The sequence below is a fragment of the Populus euphratica genome, unplaced genomic scaffold (assembly GCF_000495115.2).
Source record: "Populus euphratica unplaced genomic scaffold, PopEup_1.0 scaffold85.1, whole genome shotgun sequence".
Classification (NCBI taxonomy): Eukaryota; Viridiplantae; Streptophyta; class Magnoliopsida; order Malpighiales; family Salicaceae; genus Populus; species Populus euphratica.
The window spans coordinates 1,213,817-1,231,645 of NW_011499898.1; the positions used below are offsets into that span (position 1 = coordinate 1,213,817).

Here is a 17,829-nt window from a genome sequence, read left to right on the forward strand (position 1 = left end):
TTGTTGTTGTTGAATATTTATTACATGATTTTAAATAATCCATTTACATTAGGTTCGTGTATTATAATTGATTTTCCAAAAATTATAAATCACTTCACTTGCGTTATTAGATTTTTATTGGAGACCTAAATTTAACGTGTACATCCACTTTAATTGCATTTCAACCTTAGAATTTTTATCAAGTAGGTCCTTGACATTTCTCATATTTCTTAGTTGGGTCCTTTTTGTCAATTTCTGAACAATGTTTTCTTAATGAAATTAATTGAAAGACCTAATTGATAATTGTTTGAAACATTTGGAATTTAGACCCGGTCTAATAATCAATCCAGTTTAATGATTGGGTTATAAATCAGATATATTGATCTAAATTGACCCGAGTCAATCCAAAAAAAAAAAATTATTGGATTTTAGCTGCTCGTTTAATCAAATGCTCTAAAAAGCAACTTTGAGTTTAGGCAACGTAATTAATTTTTCCTGTCATATCTCATGAATTGTATAATTGTACCCAGCCAAGCCATGTTGATGCTGTCATTTCTTGTACAAAACCAAAAAAATATGGTAAGAAATTTTACAAAAATACCCCCAATTAAAAACCCAACAAAAATCCAATTCCAAATTCAAAAACCCAGCAAAACCAACAAAAAGTTTATTGGGTTTTGTGAATTTTTTTTGCTGGCACCCTTACAGACTGTATTTGTAAACAAGCAAACCCGAAAACTCATTTTCATAAATTTTTCATGAATCCCATCACCAAAAACACAAAAAAGTAAAGGCACCCTTACAAATTGTATTTGTGAACACCTTGAAAAGTTTCAACGATTTTAGCTTGAGAGAAAGAGGATTATTCTCTCAAAACCTTAGCACCTCTCTCTAAAGCTTCAGGATCAAACCCAACAGTGTTGTTCGTGGGTGACCATTCCTAAAAGCTCTAGATTACCCGCTGCCGTTGATTGAGGCAAAGTGGATGGCTAAGATTGTATAGAAGAAGAAGACGAAGAAGATTGAGGGGAAGGAGAAGGGTTTGAAGAAGAGAAAAGAGAAAAACTAGGGTCATCACCCAAAAAAAAAAATGATTGAGAAAAGAAAAAGGAGGCTGCTATTATTGATATTAGCCCTCCAATTTCACTTGTTTTTCCCATTTTTTTTCTTTTGCTGTGTAGAGAAATAAAATGATAGACAATGCCAAAGAAAATAAGACTGAGTCTCATTCGGTTGATTAGGTTTCGGGTCAACTTTCTGGGTCAACTGGGTTTTACAGTGCCAACTCTTAAGTGGGTTTTTATCTCCATCCGGACTAGTTTCAGACTTGGGTTGTTCAGGTTCCAGATCGATTCGCTGTGCTAGTCCAGATTTCAAAACTATAGATAGAACCCCTTATGTATATAGCTTTAGGATAGAATGAATAAAATTTATGTATGCAGCTTTAGGATAGAATGAATAAAATAAGTGTTTAGATGAAAAAAATTAAACTTTCAAAACATGAGATATAGAAAGGATGTGTTCAAAGATAATATTTATTATTTTTAATTTTTAAATTATTAATGTAAAAAATAGTAAATTTCAAAATTGTTTAATTAAGATATTTAAATTTCAAAATTATTTAATTAAAATATATAAAAATAAAAATGATTATTATTATATTTTTAAAACTCGATTTAAGAGTTGACCCGAGTCAGTGTAATAATAAAAATAGTTATTATTATATTTTAGAAGTTGATCTAAGGTAATGCTGGATCATAAATGGAGTTGATTGTTGATTCAGATTAGTATATAAAAAAATTATTAATATTATAATTTAAAAAATTTGATTTAAAGATCGTTGATCTGAATCAATATAAAAATAAAAATAATTAATATTATATTTTTAAAACTCGATTTTAAAGTCAACTTGAAATAAGACTAGAGTCATAAATTGAGATGGCCAACATAAAGATTAAAGTTGTTTTTAATTTAGTTTTAAAAACCCAACTTGAAGGCATACAAGTAATGAGTTTGAAGGGTCAACTCGGGTTGACTCAAATCAATATATAAATAAAAATAATTATTATTATAATTTAAAAACTCAACTCATTCAATGTAAGATTCAAGTTACGTATAAGAAGAATCAATCTAATTAACTCATTTTTTTTGAAAAAAATAATTAAAACAGCTTGTTTTAATAAAAAAAAAATTAACAAGTTAATATTTCACTTGTATTTGATTTTAAGTCAACATGTACTTTTAAATATATCAAATCGGGCTAATATTTTTTTTTAAAATTTAGATTAATTCAAGTTTTGAATTAACTTGCTTACAAGTTAATTCAAGTTAATTTGTTAGGCTAATCTCAATTTTATGATTAAAGTTATTATAATATTATTAATTTTAAAACTCAATATAGACTAAAACTAAAGTAAAAATAAATAAATAAATTTATCAATAATATATATTAAAAATAAAATATTTTTTTATATATTTTATTTTGCTCTGTGCACTAGTTAAGTCTTGAGAGTTAACTGTGTGATAAATCAACCCCTTCCCCGAGGGTGGAAAAGAGAATTGGGTGAGCCACAAAGGAAAAGAAACCAGCTGCATTTAAACTATTAGCCTCACACCACCGTCAGTTCTTCGACATAATCTTCTTAAACAATTCCTCGGGGGCTGCAAAGAGAAACGGCGGATTTAAATAGATCTGAAGGAACCAAAAAAGTACTGAGGATGTTATGAGGGCATGCCATAAATATATAAAGGTATAATAACCACTAAGCTCACCACTTAATCCAGTTAACCTCTCAAAATGTTCGTATGCCTGCCCAATAAACATCTCTAACCCTGTGACAATCTGGCTCCAGATTCTTCTGCTTCTCTCAAGAGTCTGGTTATTTTGGGGGTGTAAACAGCATAAAAAACCAGGGAGTAAGACCTCAAAGCGTGCTGCAAACACATCAAGCCTCTTAATACTCTTTACCTCTGAAGGTGCTAACTGAGCAACAATGTGTATTAAAAGAATCTTCTGTTTAAACAAGAAATTTCACATCCCAAAAAACTCTAATGGATTAGTAGTGTCAAGTGAGGTTTAGATTTTGGTTTTTTTATATATATATATATATATAAATTTTGTGTGGGGGTTTTATAGATCCAAATATATTTTGAAGGTTTCTTAGAAAAATTTTTTATAAGAGGATTTTGGTAATTGGCCCTTTTTTCATTCAAGGAGATGCATAGTAATTCACAACGAAAAAAACAGCATGATGGTGGGGAAACCTTTGAAATAGGAGTTTCATCAACTTTTGGTTGCATTCCAATTGATGTTGTGTTTGCAAGAATCATGCCATACTCAGGATGGAAATTTTCCAGATCTGCAAGAGAGACAGCATCTGCTCCAATTGTCTCTGCAAGTTCCTGCGCTCGCTCTTGAAGGCAAACAAATAAAATTAAAAATTCAGCACAGGATGACCTCAGTCAACATAAACCCGAAAAACACAGCTTGGGTTGGTAACACATTATCCCAAGCAGCCAAAAAGAATAATAATCCAATCCACCACAAATGTATTGTGGACCTAATTCTTGTATAAAATCCTCATACACCTGCATATGGGATTTTTTTTTTTTTTGGGAGGAGTTGGGGGGTGGGGGGAGCATATAATATAATTTTCTTTTACCCAGCAAGATCATAAAATATGATGAATTAATAAAAAAAAAAGAAGAAAAAGGCCATGCTTCACCAATGAATACCCTGAGTTTTCAAAGTTCAACAAGGGAAGTAAAAAATAAACCGGCAAAGAGATTTGGTTGCAGAAAAGAAGCAGTGGAGGGACGGAATAAAAAGTGAAGGAAAAACATTTTCTTCATCGCAAGACAGCTTGAGAACAGGTAGAATCAATCAGAAAATTTCAAAAGACAATAGCCAAGATGGTTTTTAGACAGTATTGAATGATTTTCTTCAAAAACCCATGGCATTTCCTCTACCAAATATTGCTGAAACACAGATCTTACCAAAAAAAGGACATCAAAAGAATACATCGCTGTCTCAATTTTTCCAATACAACTATGTGTGTTTGCTCCCTGAGAAAAGCTTACTATTCTGGAAATGTGTGTGGATAAAAGATTTGCCATCATAGAAACTGGTTCTAAATGCCAAAACCAAATAAAAATACAAAAAGCTGCCCATTGCTGCATAGATATGATATCACGAAATAGGAAATGGCATGAGCAAGTGCGAAATATTGCTGAAAGTGAACGTACAGGTACCTCACCATAGGTGCGATTGGCAATGACAACCCTTGCCCCCTTCTCTTTTGCACCATAAGCAAGTGCCTTGCCGGCACCACCAGTACCAATGACTACAAACAATTTCCCTGCTAAGGGTGAACCAACAGTATTGCTAACATTTTGCAAGGCTGCAGCAAAAATGCAAGGGACCAAATCCTCTTAGTATCTTAAAGGAGGATTCTCCCAAGGAAAAAAAATTCTTCGCTTCTTAAGCACGAAATACCTCGTAGTCCATCCTCAATAGCAGAAATAGCACCAACATAATCTGTATTGTAGCCAAATAGCTTCCCGTCATTTTGTCTTCTTATAATGCAATTAACAGCTCCTATTGACTGTAAGAGTTGATTGAAAGTGGGTAAATTATTCATTTACTAAAGAAAATGTTAACTATCCCAAGGTCATAAGCTTTAAAGTTTGTCAAATAGAGATACACATTACCTTCGCAACTGGATCAACTTCATCACAGCACTTCACAGCAGCTTCCTTATGAGGAGTTGTACAGCTGTGTTTGAAACAGCAATGGGTAAATTATTCATCACAGCACTTCAACTTAGCAACACCTATGGTTCTTGAAACCAGTGGCAGTATACAAAACAATGCACCATATAGACAGCATAACTTCCTTTTCCCTTTAGCCAAGGATCCATTAGATGACTGTACTTATGAAACATAATGAAAACAGAAAATGGTTATTGATAAAACTAAAGAAGGCAGGATGGTATTAAATGAAAGCATTATATTTGACAGCTAGTGATGCAAATAGAAATAGAACCTGAATCCTGCAAAACCTGTGGATGAGTAAGTCTGGAGAAAATTTGCAATGTCATCCACTAATAAATGCACATAGACCCCATTGAAACCAAATGACTTGAATGCTTCTTTGTGTAGAAAAGGTGATTTGCTGTGGCCAACAGGCTTCCCAATAATTCCGAATACTTTAGTATCAGGTCCAATCTGTCTGAAATTGTATAGATCTAACAAATCCTTGATCGTTGGTTGACCAGGAGCTGAAACGAATCCTGACTCAAGGGTGCCAAAGATGAGATAACCACTGAATTTAGCACAAAGTATCCGTGAAATCAAACCCCTCTCACCCATGACAAGTCCAATTATTGGAACCTGACAATTGCAGCTCATGTTGTTACTAAAGGAAATTTTAGAGTTACTATTCACAAATATAATAAAAGGAAAATTACAGAAATGGGGGAACAGATATTAAATGGCAACATTCCTTCAAACTTCTATTTGATATTAAACATAACAGATCCCATTAAGTGGTAAGATATAATCTTTTAATTAAGTTTTTGCTTCACCATCTAGGCATTCTGTTCCAAATGATTCCATATCCAAGCAGCACCAATGCCTTGTTGTACTTTATAAATGCTTCTCCGCTCAAAGTAGGAAGCAGATGTTGGGGAAAAATGAACAAATTTGAAAGTGGAAGCATGCAGTTGAGTTGGAAATTCAAAGTTCCAACTAAAATGCTTTCCTTGTTATGTTCATCTAATAAACATATTATTAACCTGAATACACAGCCTCCACCTTTCTCTCTAGCCAAGGAAACTTAATTACGAACAACAATCATCCTTGAACTCCAGAGTGGATCCTCAAATTTCTTTTCATTAGCAACATTTTTTACTTTTCTTTAATTCCAGGCAATTTTTGTTTCATTGAATATATCATACAGCAGTACAATTTATGAGAATATTCAGGTTGTGTTGCTCTTCTATATTATCTGTTTAGCCCATAATCCTATCCCCCAGCATTAGAAAGGACTAGCCACACAAAAAGGAGAGAATATTTGCTTGTTCTAATTCATAATTTCGAGAAACTATAGTTAGGCTTCAACTCTTAAAAGCAACAGAATATTATATTTGCTTCTTACTTGAGAATGAACAGTTATTTGGAAAATGTGTGCGACATCAGCAATATCCAAAGCAGTTGTCGCAATCTTCACGATATCAGCAGCAGCAGCTTGTGTTCTTGCCACAAGATTACCGAGTTCCTCAACAGATGTAGTATTCTGGTAATTGTGAGAAGAAATGATGAGTTTGCACATTGCATGCAGGCTTGTTTCCACATAGCAGGTCATTGAATTCACGAGCAACCTTCCAGGGAAAAATCAAACAACTAACAAGTTGGTACTTCTAAATGAAAAATTGAAAAATGAATTCTTCTAGGCACATGAGAATCAAATAAAAATCTATACTCATTAAAATAATAATCAAGCAAATTTGTTAAAAAATAATATAAATTATATTTTAAAATTTTATTTAATAACTTAAAATTTTATATTAGAATGATTTTTGTCATGAGATTAAAGAGAGGAGTATTATTAAAAAATACACTATTATTTTTATTTTAAATTTTAAGATCAAGAAAATATAATAAATTATATTGAATATATTAAAATAACATGAGATGTGCTTTTTAAATATTAATAAAAAATAAAGAGAGTCAATTTTAAACAGATCAAGTCTCTTTATTAGGAGGTTTAAAAGAACAAATCTTGTAGTTTGGTGTGATCCTCTTGTCCATTTTTTATCTTTGATACGTCACTTTCGACGTTCTATTTTTTTATGTTTTTTTTTTTTTATCTTGCAAATGAAATAAACTCATGTTTGGTCTGAAACGAGTTCTTTCAGACAACTTCGTTGTCTAGATAGGATGTGAATGGGGACAAGTATAATTATTATGTTATAAAATTTGTAATTATATATATGGAAGGTAGTTTGGGATTTTTTAGACTTTATGAATCTTAGTTTTTTATTCTTTTAGTTTTTTCATGATACTTGAAAATTTTAGTGTTTTTTAATGTTTTTATCTTTATTTTTAAATAGATTATTTATCTTGTATTCTAGATATTGAAAAACATTTCTATTTTAAGTTTTATTCCCAATATATATATTTTTAATTGTTCTTTATTTTTTGGAAACATGTTATCTTACATGCCATATTATTAATTAAAATCAGACCAAGTGCTTACTATAAATATTCTTTCTTGCAACTTGATCGTGGTATATTACCAAATATATCTCATTTATAAAATTTTAATTGTGCATTATATGTGTCTGTAACACTCATTCATAGGACTAAAATGGTTTCACAATGTATAATATAAATCTATGTTGTTTTAATTCTTTATCTATTATCAGATTCCTTAAATCTTTAATTAATGATATCTTTAAGGCGCATTTTGAAGACTATTATTTTAATGAAAATATTTTCTTATCATTAGAGAAAGAAAGTTAGTGCCTGAAGCTTAACAAAAATTTACTTGGAATAACCCTAAAGTTATGACATTTTGAGTCAACAACAAATTAATGTGAACTTGAAGTTCAAAAGATAATTTATTTATAAAAGATTGCAAATCAATTACGAGATGTTTTCACCAATAGTGAAAAGATAGTTAAATCCTACATCTCAACTGTAAATGCTCTAATTAAAATTGAAATCCTTGATGAAAAAAGATACTAGAATAACAATAAATAAATCTATACAATGCTTGAAGTGCGTAAGACTTGTTGGCATTAAAGACAAAAATCCTAAAGAACAAAAATTACAACAAATAGATGATGATACTCTTGAAGAGTCCTCATCCATAAAAACATGTGATAAATATTGTGTCCAAACCATCTTTTAATATTAATCCTCTTAAAGAAGGACCTCGTGAAGAGGAGATTATGATACTTGAAAATAATAAGATCTTTATAAACTATGTTTATACAAGAGAGATTTTATATTGAAATAAAATTACCATAAATAAAGTATTTACATTTAAGGTTGTTTTTAGCATCACCAGAAGTGATGATAAAACTGAATCACGAACTATTGAAATATATCAACATAGAAATAATTAGTCAATGTGGAAACAAACAAACCATATAGAGTTAAGCACACTTGTAAAATGTGAAGTATTTGGACATATAGTCCATACATCTTAAGGTATTATGCTAGTTGAATATAAGTGGGTTTTTATTAGAAAATAAAATGATAATAATAAGCTTATGTGATACAAGACATGGTTTATTGCACAAAGTTTCTTATAGAAACCTGATATTGATTAGAAAAAAACTTTTTTTTAGTGATGAATGTAATCACTTTCAGGTTTTTTATTAGTTTAGTAGTATTAAAAACTCTATATATGCATTTAATGGATGTAATTTTACAACATAATCACTAGGTGAAGATGTTTGTATGAAAATCCCTAAAAAATTCAAAATGCTAGAAGCTTTCTATGATAAACTTAGAAGTGTTTATTTTATTAAACTACAAAAATATTTATATGGGTTAAAGTAATTTGGTTGAACATTGTATAATAGTTTTAGTGAATACCTCTTAGAAGAAAAATTTGAGAATAATGAAATTCACCTATGCATTTTTATTAAGAAAACCAAATTTGAATTTGCTATTGTTGTAGTGTATATTGATGATTTAAAACCTTTTATGTATAAGAAAGGGGAAATATTTTTGACTTAATAAAGAAAAATTATCTCTGACTTGTGAGATATGTAATGGGAAAACATCCGTTTTTGCATGTATGTAAAATATCTCTGACTTGTGAGATATATAAAGGGAAAACTTCTTTTTTTTTTTTTTTCCATGTATGCAATAGGCTATCTGTTCCTTATCCAAGGATTCATAATGGAAGTATTTAGATACTACCAATAATGTCTAGGCTAGTTGTATCCTAATAAATGGATCATTTTTTTTTTGCCTTTGATAAGTTTTATAGAATCGTTAGACTCAAGTTTATAATTAATGTCTTTAGAAATTATTATCATCTTGGTGTCGACATCAATAGTGGTAATGACATGTATTGGCTTTTCACTATATATGAAAAGCCTATCCATGTCAAGAAATGGAGGGGGGATAGTTGATAGTAAGGTATAACGGGTCGTTTAGTCCTATAGGTGGAATATAACACATCTGAGGTTGTTTTCTTTTTTATGATATAAATAACAAGCCTTGTTTGAGCTCGAATAATGAGAATATATGTTGTGTTGACCTCGATTTTGGCCAAGTATAAAGTCAACAAGATGACTAAATGATATTATTAGGCCATATTACAAAGCATACAAGTTTCATATTCTTTGTTTTTTTTATAGCTATGTTTATTGCTACCTTTTTTTCCTTGTAAGAATAACAATTCAAAGAAAAGGAAAAACTTAAGCGAGGTTTATAGAAAAGAGTTTATAAATGAAGTCTTTGTCTTTTATCGCCGGTGAAGGTAGGGTTAAAGAAGTGATGGGAGCTACCCCATCATTATTGATGGACTCTCTATTAAAGAGAAACAAACATTAAAAATATATAATTTTGTATCAACCACTTCTAAAAATCCTTCAAATTCCCTAAAAAACCAATAACTCCATATCCAAATCTTAAAAAAAGAAGAAATCAATGAACATACCTAACATGCAATTCCTACTACCTAACAAGTAAGAAATCCAATGACCTTAGAATTTACAAGCATAAAGACTATTTTTTAAAGGGTTTTCCTCCAATTTGTTTGGAAATATACAATAAAGATTAATAATCTGATTTTAGTATAATATTCTTTTTAATACAAAATACTTTTTTTTTTAATGTATGTTCACAATTTTTTTTTCTTTAATGGAAATTTAAGATTGTAATGTATAATATTTTGGATGTCATTGTTTTACACCAAATGGTGGAGTTAGCATGCCATAAGACTTTTGTGAGATCATTTTACTTGTTTTTTAGCTTATGGAGAGGAGTTAAGGTAAGTCCTCGACTTCTCTCTTATTCATGATTAAGGGAAAAAAAGAATAAAAAAACTATAACGGAATTCAATTTACAATGTAAAAATATACTTTACTATTCATCATTACAACATAATTATTATTTAGTATTTTTTAAAAAAAATCAATTTTTTTTTGTGTTAAGGGCATTTTAGTATTTTTTATAGCCTATTAATAATCTAAGGATTGACGAGGGGGTACAAGTATTTTTTTAAAATTTTTAAGCACAATAAATTAATTTAATTATCTTCCAAGTCGAAGATTTTAAAACAAGAACATGTGAGTATTTTGTCTTTTTATTTTTTTAAGTAGAGCAAAATGATAGTTTACCATTTAAATAAAAAAATATAAATGATACATTCAAAAACCTTTTGGTCCTTTCACTTTGTTTTTTCAACTATTATTAGTTTATTGAGGGTAATTTAATCTTTTAATAAAAATTAATTACTATTTAAATAAAACAAAATTAATAACAAATGCAATAACCACACTAACATATGGGGAGGCACTTGCACATGTTGGACGGTGCCTCTCAATTGCCAAAAAAAAGTCATTTTAATGTATCATGTAAATTATTGTTATGTTATTTTTTTGTTGGTATGGCACATGTCAGCAATGATGAGATAATTTATCATTAGTGAGATATTTTTTCTTTTTTCTCTTAAAAATCACATGGGAGTCCTTTTCATTGTTGATATTTTAACTTTAGTTCTTATTTTTTTTATTTTTTATTTTTTATTTTTTTCCTTGTTTTTATGTAGAAGTTTTATTTATTTTTATTTTTACCATTAAGTCTCATATTGTCATGTGTTATTTTTATTTTTAATTTGATCCTTATTCTTTTTCTTTTTATTTTTTTCTTGGTTTTTTTTGTAAAAGTTCTGTTATTTTTAATTTTATCCCCCAATGCAAATTTATGATATTTCTTTTTTTGTTTTGTCAATTTCATCCATGTTCTTTTGAATTTTTTTCCTTTATGTTAAAATTATTTTTCTTTTTAATTTTACCATTCAATAAAAAATTTACAGTTGAACTCTAATATATATTTTATTCTCTATTCTTTTAATTTTTATTTTTTTAATCCTATTGTGTAATTTTTTTTTTCAATTTCATTCTTCAACGTTTGATTTGTTGAGAATGAGGCTTTATAGTTTTTTCATATATGATGCTTTTGATTAATGACCAGGGTCATGAGTTAGAAGAGTCAATGAATGATTTTTTTTTGGCTTTTTCCCCCCTTGACTTCATTGTTCTACATTAGTTTTTTTTTTCTAAAAAAAACACTGGCTTTGTGAGTTTTTTTTTATGAAGTTATTTCTATCTTATGAAACGAGATATGATTTTGGTGGGTTAACCCGGCCTGATCCACTTTTATTGCTTAGGTTACATGTCTATCATGCCAACATGAATTGACTCGAGTTCATATTTTTTTTTTACCCACATCATTCCATTTAATTGGATAAAAACTAAACAACATTGTTTTTCTATTCTTGGAAAAAAGAATTTTCCAAGTTACAGAAGTCTGTTTTAGAAAATTTTATCTGTTTATTATCATTGTTTTTCTTTTACACATATGGTTAAAATAAAACTAACATATAACCAATCAAGACTACATAACCTAAGTTGTGGAGTTTTTTTTCTTCGAAACATGCTTATAATATTTAAATATAATTTTTAATAAAAAATATGAATTTGAGGCATAACGCAAGCTTGTGTTTTGAGCACGTTTGTTATTGCATTCTGGCTAAGTTTTCCAAAAACAAAAAAAAAAATTGATTCAAATGATTTATTTTGATATTTTTAAATTATTTGATGTAGTAATATCAAAATAATTTTTTTAATATATTTTTAAATAAAAAATACTTTTAAAAATAATTATTACCATGATTTTAAACACAGAACTTAAAGTTCATGTCATTAAAATGGTATTGAGAATTTAAAATCCCTTGATTTCAAAATAATTTTTTGATAATAAAATAATATAAAATGATATCTATATATATATATATATATATATATCTCCATATAACTTGAGATGAAGGCTTGATTGTTATTGTTGCGAGCAAAGAGGATAGATTGGCAAGGAGAAAAGGTTGAAGGTTTTGAGTTGGATAAAATATCTATTAAATATTTTTAAATTTAGATGGATCTTTAATTTAGAATTTGATTGATGTAGAATTTAGATCCATTCAAGTTAAAACAATATTAAAATAAAATATTTAATTATTTCAATTAAAAATTTGAGTTGATTTTGATCTAATATAGTAAAAATCAGATCATTAATAAATTAATTTTTTTATTTTTTATTAAAATAATATTGTTTTAATTTTTTTAACAACTTTTATAATCCATGATTCAGCCTTATACTTATATTTTAAAACTATGTCAAAATAATTTATTATTCTTACTTGTTATGTTTATTATCATAATTGTCAAATTACTTTGAAACTCGATTTTTTAAGGCAGTTCAAGTTTTTAATTAAATTCGTATCATGTCTATCAAGGTCAATAACGTAAAAACCAAAAAAAAAAATTATTTGATTTTTTCTAATTATTTGATCCATCGGTCAAGTTATATATATCATGAGATTAGTTTGGCAACCACGATTATGATTGCCAACAAATTTTCAACCAAAGAGACCCTAATTTGAAAATTATGAAAATCACAAGGGCATAATAGCAAAAACAAAAGTGCACAGAGAAATAACAAAAGAGCCCTTCAACTTCTAAATTTTGCAATAAGAATTCTTATCCACCTCAAGCATGGAGGACTGCCAATCTAGAAATCAGGTCAAAGTTGCAACAATCATCATTCCAAATAAATCAACTTCTCTTCTTCACAAGATCTGTTGCCTCTAATGCTTTGCTCTGCTTCACTCCCAGGTTTCCCTGTGGTTTCCTTTCTACGAAACAAACAGGTAATTTCCTTTCTTCTCTTGTAGTTTTTGTACCCAAAAGTTTTATTTTTTTAATCAACTATCCACCTTAATTATCCTTTTTGTTAGGGATTTTAAGGCTGCATTGTTTCTGGTTCTGCTTCATTTGCATTTGCAGGTTGTTTATTAATTTATAGGGTTGAGGGTCCCCTTTTTTTCTGAAATATGGGAAGAGGGTTTATGGCTATGACTGTATGAAGCTTACTTAGTTTCACTGGAGTGCAATTATAGGTGTTTTATGTTTTCACTATCAAAATGGTGGTATGGTTGGTTAGAAGTAGAGCACTTGAATTGGTCTATGTCTTGTCCTGTTATTGTAATTTAGTGATCAGTTATCGAATGTTGATTTGTTGAATTTCCTGTTTGTGTAGTTTAACATTGGAAAGCATGTAAATTGTTGGATCGCCTGTTCATGTCATCTATTTTTATGTTATCTACTGATGTTTGCTTGTTAGAAACATATATGTGTGTTTTTATTTTTTTCAGGTTTAGATTTGCAGGGTGAATATTTGTGAAAATTGCTCATAGATCCTTTAGATGTGTATATGCAATGCTCATTCTCTATTGTTGTCTGTGATTCATAAATGTTTGGTTACTTATGGTGGCTGGAAGCCTACAGACAATGTCAATTACTCTGACAGCACCTCTCTTGTTTTCTAAGTAAATGATAGTTCTTATTTATGTTCCATCCGTACAAATCTGCAGGGCTTATGTGGATGTGAGAGTTGAGAGTGGATTTTTCTTGGGTTTTTGGAAGCTCTGTTTTTCAACCTGGTCATCTGAATTTAGTGATGGAGTGCAACAAAGAAGAGGCCTTCAGGGTGAAGGGAATCGCTGAGAGTTTGATGCTAAAGAAGGATTTTCCCACAGCACGTAGAACTGCACTTAAAGCCCAACAACTTTATAATGATTTAGAGAATGTTTCTCAGATGCTAACTGTTTGTGATGTACATTGTGCCGCTGATAAAAAACCGTTTGGGACTGAGATGGATTGGTACGGCATCCTTCAGATTGAAGACGCAGCTGATGAGGCAACTATCAAGAAGCAGTACAGGAAGTTTGCTCTCCAACTTCATCCCGACAAAAATCAGTTCCCCGGTGCAGAATCTGCTTTTAACTTAATTATGGATGCTCAAACAGTGCTTTTAGACAAAGGAAAACGGTCCTTGCATGATATTAAACGCAAAGCTTTTATGAGTAAACCTGCACAACGATACTGGCCCCCACAGAAGGCAACCCACAGCTCAAACTTTACTGGCTTCAATCCTCATCACAGGCAATCGCAACAGCCAGCCTCTCAACGTGATTCCTCTAATGGACGGCCGACTTTCTGGACTGCCTGTCCATTTTGTACTGTAAGATACCAGTATTACACAGAAATTATTAACAAACCTCTTGTGTGTCAGAGTTGCAAAAAGTCCTTTATTGCGTACGAAAGGAGTGGACAGGGGCCTCCAACATCAAGTAACATGAATCAATCATCATTTTTGCAAAGGAAGAATATCCCAAATCAGACTGCTAGCAAAGTTGAATTAGGACGGCGAGAAAATTTGAGTTCTGAGCCATCTAAAACAGAGTTCCGTTCAGAAAAGGTAAATGGTAAAAGGAAGAGGAAGCAAGAAGAGGAGTCTAGTGAAAGTTGCGACACTGGAACTGATTCTGAAGAAGACATGGTTAGCGAGGAAGATGGTGATTTTAAGCCTGAGGTGAATTTTGAATATAAAGGAGAGTGCCCAAGACGATCTGGACGTAGCAAGCGGCATGTTTCTTATAAGGAAAATCTGAGTGATGATGAAGACTTTGTGAGAGATCCAAAAAAGACCTAAGGGAGCGAATCATTCTGTGCCACTGAAGAGGAGAATGGAAATGGAATGGAGGAGGATGTGTATCAATCCAGTGTAGCTGCTGATGTGAAAGATGACAATGTCCTGAAACAGGAAGAAAGTAATGGAATCCAGGTGACCGATAATGTGAAGGGAAAAGAAAAGGTAGAGACAAATGGCTGTCAGAAAAATTCTGAGACCCATCCATTTCTCATCAGATTCACCCTCAAAATCAACATCAAATCCGGATTCATACGACTTTCCTGATCCTGATTTCCATGACTTTGACAAAGACTGGGATGGAGTGCTTTTTTGGGGGGCAGGTATGGGCTGTTTATGACATCCTGGATGCCATGCCTGGATTTTATGCTCAAATCAAGAAAGTGATGTCTCCTGGGTTCAATTTGCAGATAACCTGGCTAGAAGCACACCCAGATGATCATGATGATTTTGAATGGGTCGAGGGCTTGCCTGTGGCTTGTGGTAAGTTTAAATATGGAACATCTCAGTACAGTGACAAGAAGCTAATGTTCTCTCACCCGATTGATCTGGAAGAAGGTGGCCAAAGAGATACTGACAACATATTTCCTAGAAGGGTGAGACTTGGGCCCTCTTCAAGAATTGGGATATCAAATGGAAATCTGATGCAGATAATCATCAGGAGTATGATTATGAGTTTGTTGAGATATTTTCTGAATATGCTGAGGGTGTTGGTGCACATGTTACCTGCTTGGGTAAAGTGAAGGGCTTTGTGAGCCTTTTTTGTCGAATTTGAAAGGAAGGGATGGATGTGTTTGAAATTCCTCCTGGTGAATTATTCCGGTGTGTTCGAAATTCGTTCAAACTGACAGGTGAGGAAAGAGAAGGTGTGCAAAAGGGATCTTTTGATCTTGATCCAGCTTCTTTGCCTAATAAAGTTTTAGAGACTGCCAATACTGAAGATTTCATAGATTAGATTGGCAATGCTCGTTGTAATGGTTTTTGTTTGAGATCTTCAGTCAAAGTGAAACCTGAAATGGTGTCCGAAGCAGGTACTTTGATGCATTAGCCTGACACGAAGGGTGTTAATTTTAAAGAAAGAAAAGAGTATAACAGAGGTAGAAGTTTATGGATATGCAGAAAGAAAAAAGATAGGAGAAAAATAGAAGAGTAGGTAAGGGAATGCAAACTGGGAATTCAATTTTATTATGCAACAAGCTTAGCTTACATTATATAGAAATAGAAAAAATAACTGAAATCGAGAATTAAGCCATGAACAACATATGCCATGAATCAACATGTTTCAACAAACTAACCACTTCCTAAAGACTAGGACAAACTAAAAACATAATGGAAGCATAAACCAATTTTTGATATTTTTTTATGCTTAGACATGTTGCAGTTCCAAAAAAACAATTAAGTAACACTCCTTCATGTTTTACGAGCTGCAAACTCTCCGTCTTTTTTTTTTAAAGTTCAAACTTGTTTGCTGGCAAAGGTTTTGTAAAAATATCTGCGAGCTAATCTTCAGATTTGCAATAAATGAGGCTTACTTCTCCTTCCTTTTGTACTTTTTTTTAAAAAGAAAAATTTGATCTTGAAATACTTTGTTTTTCCATGAAAATTGGATTGTGGAAGATTGCAATTGCTATCTGATTGTTCATAAACACCTCTGTATCATTTAGTTGCTTCAAATGTAAATCACAAAACAACTTCCTCAGCCACAATGCTTGATTCATTGCTGCTGTAGCAGGAATGAATTCAGCATCTGCAGCAGACTGTGTTATAGTCTCTTGTTTCTTGGGACTCCATGAGAAAACTCTTGATCCTAGGCTAAAATAGTACCTAGATGTACTCTTCATGTCATCCATGGATTCACCTCAATCACTATAAAAAAATCCCAGCAACTTGAAGTTTTGACACTTCTTGAATTTTACACCAAAGTCAACAGTTTCTTTAATATATCTAATGACTCTTTTTACAGCTTTAAGATGCATTACACTAGCACAATGCATGTAACATGAGAGAATACTTATAGCAAAAAGAATATCTGGCCTAGTTGCAGTTAGGTACATTAGGCAACTAATCATGCTTCTGAAATAGCTTTCTTTAACTTTGTTTATGTCATCCTCCTTGCTTAAGCTCTCCTTTGGATTCATTAGAGTAGCCATTGTCTTATAGTCCTCCATATGAAACTTCTTGAGAATTTTCTTAGCATATTTCTCTTGACAAATGAAAACTTTATTTTCTAACTATTTAATCTCCATTCCCAGAAAGTATGCCATGAGTTCAAGGTCTGTCATTTCAAAAATTTTCATCATTTCCCTTTTGAACTCTTCAACAAGCTTGGCATTGCCACAAATGATTAAGAGATCATCAACGTAAAGAGAGACTATAAGCAGATCGTCTTCTTTACATTTGACATAAAGAGTAGCCTTTGACATGCTTTTTTGAAATCCTAGACTTGACAGATGCTTATCTATCTTGTTATACCATGCTCTAGGTGCTTGTTTCAAGCCATATAGAGCCTTATTTAGCAAGTAGACCTTCTCTTCTTCACCTTGTTTCATGAATCCCTCGGGCTGTTCAACATAGATTTCCTCTTGCAAAATACCATTCAAAAAAACAGATTTTACATCTAGTTGAAACATCTTTCACCCATTCTAAGTTGTTACAGCTAGCACAAGCCGAATAGTATGGAATCTAGCAACAAGGGCTAATGTATCCGAGTATTCAACTCTAAAGACTTGAGCATATCCCTTGACAACAAGCCTGACTTTGTATTTGTAAATGGACCCAGCTGTATTGAGCTTGGTTTTAAACACCCATTTTACTCTAATAATTTTTCTATCCTTTAGCTTGTCAACTAGCTCCCAAGTCTTGTTCTTTTTTATCACTGACAGCTCCTTATCCATTACCTTTTGCCATTTTTGATCTTTTAATAGCTTCTTCATAACCAGCAGGTTCATAAATGGCCACATTGCATCTCTGATAAATATCATGGAGTTGTCTTGTTCCACGAGTTGATAGATCATCCTCCAATTCTTCTTATCATTGTTCTGATGCTTGCTCTTCTCT

The 17,829-nt window shown here is 31.3% G+C and overlaps 2 pseudogenes; one reads left to right on the forward strand and one right to left on the reverse strand.

The window, feature by feature from the left end:
- Positions 1-2,499: 2,499 nt before the first annotated feature.
- Positions 2,500-6,343, reverse strand: LOC105132445 (bifunctional 3-dehydroquinate dehydratase/shikimate dehydrogenase, chloroplastic-like; annotated as a pseudogene).
- A 6,356-nt stretch (positions 6,344-12,699) lies between these two features.
- On the forward strand, positions 12,700-15,727 carry LOC105132429 (uncharacterized; annotated as a pseudogene).
- The last annotated feature ends 2,102 nt before the right edge of the window (positions 15,728-17,829 follow it).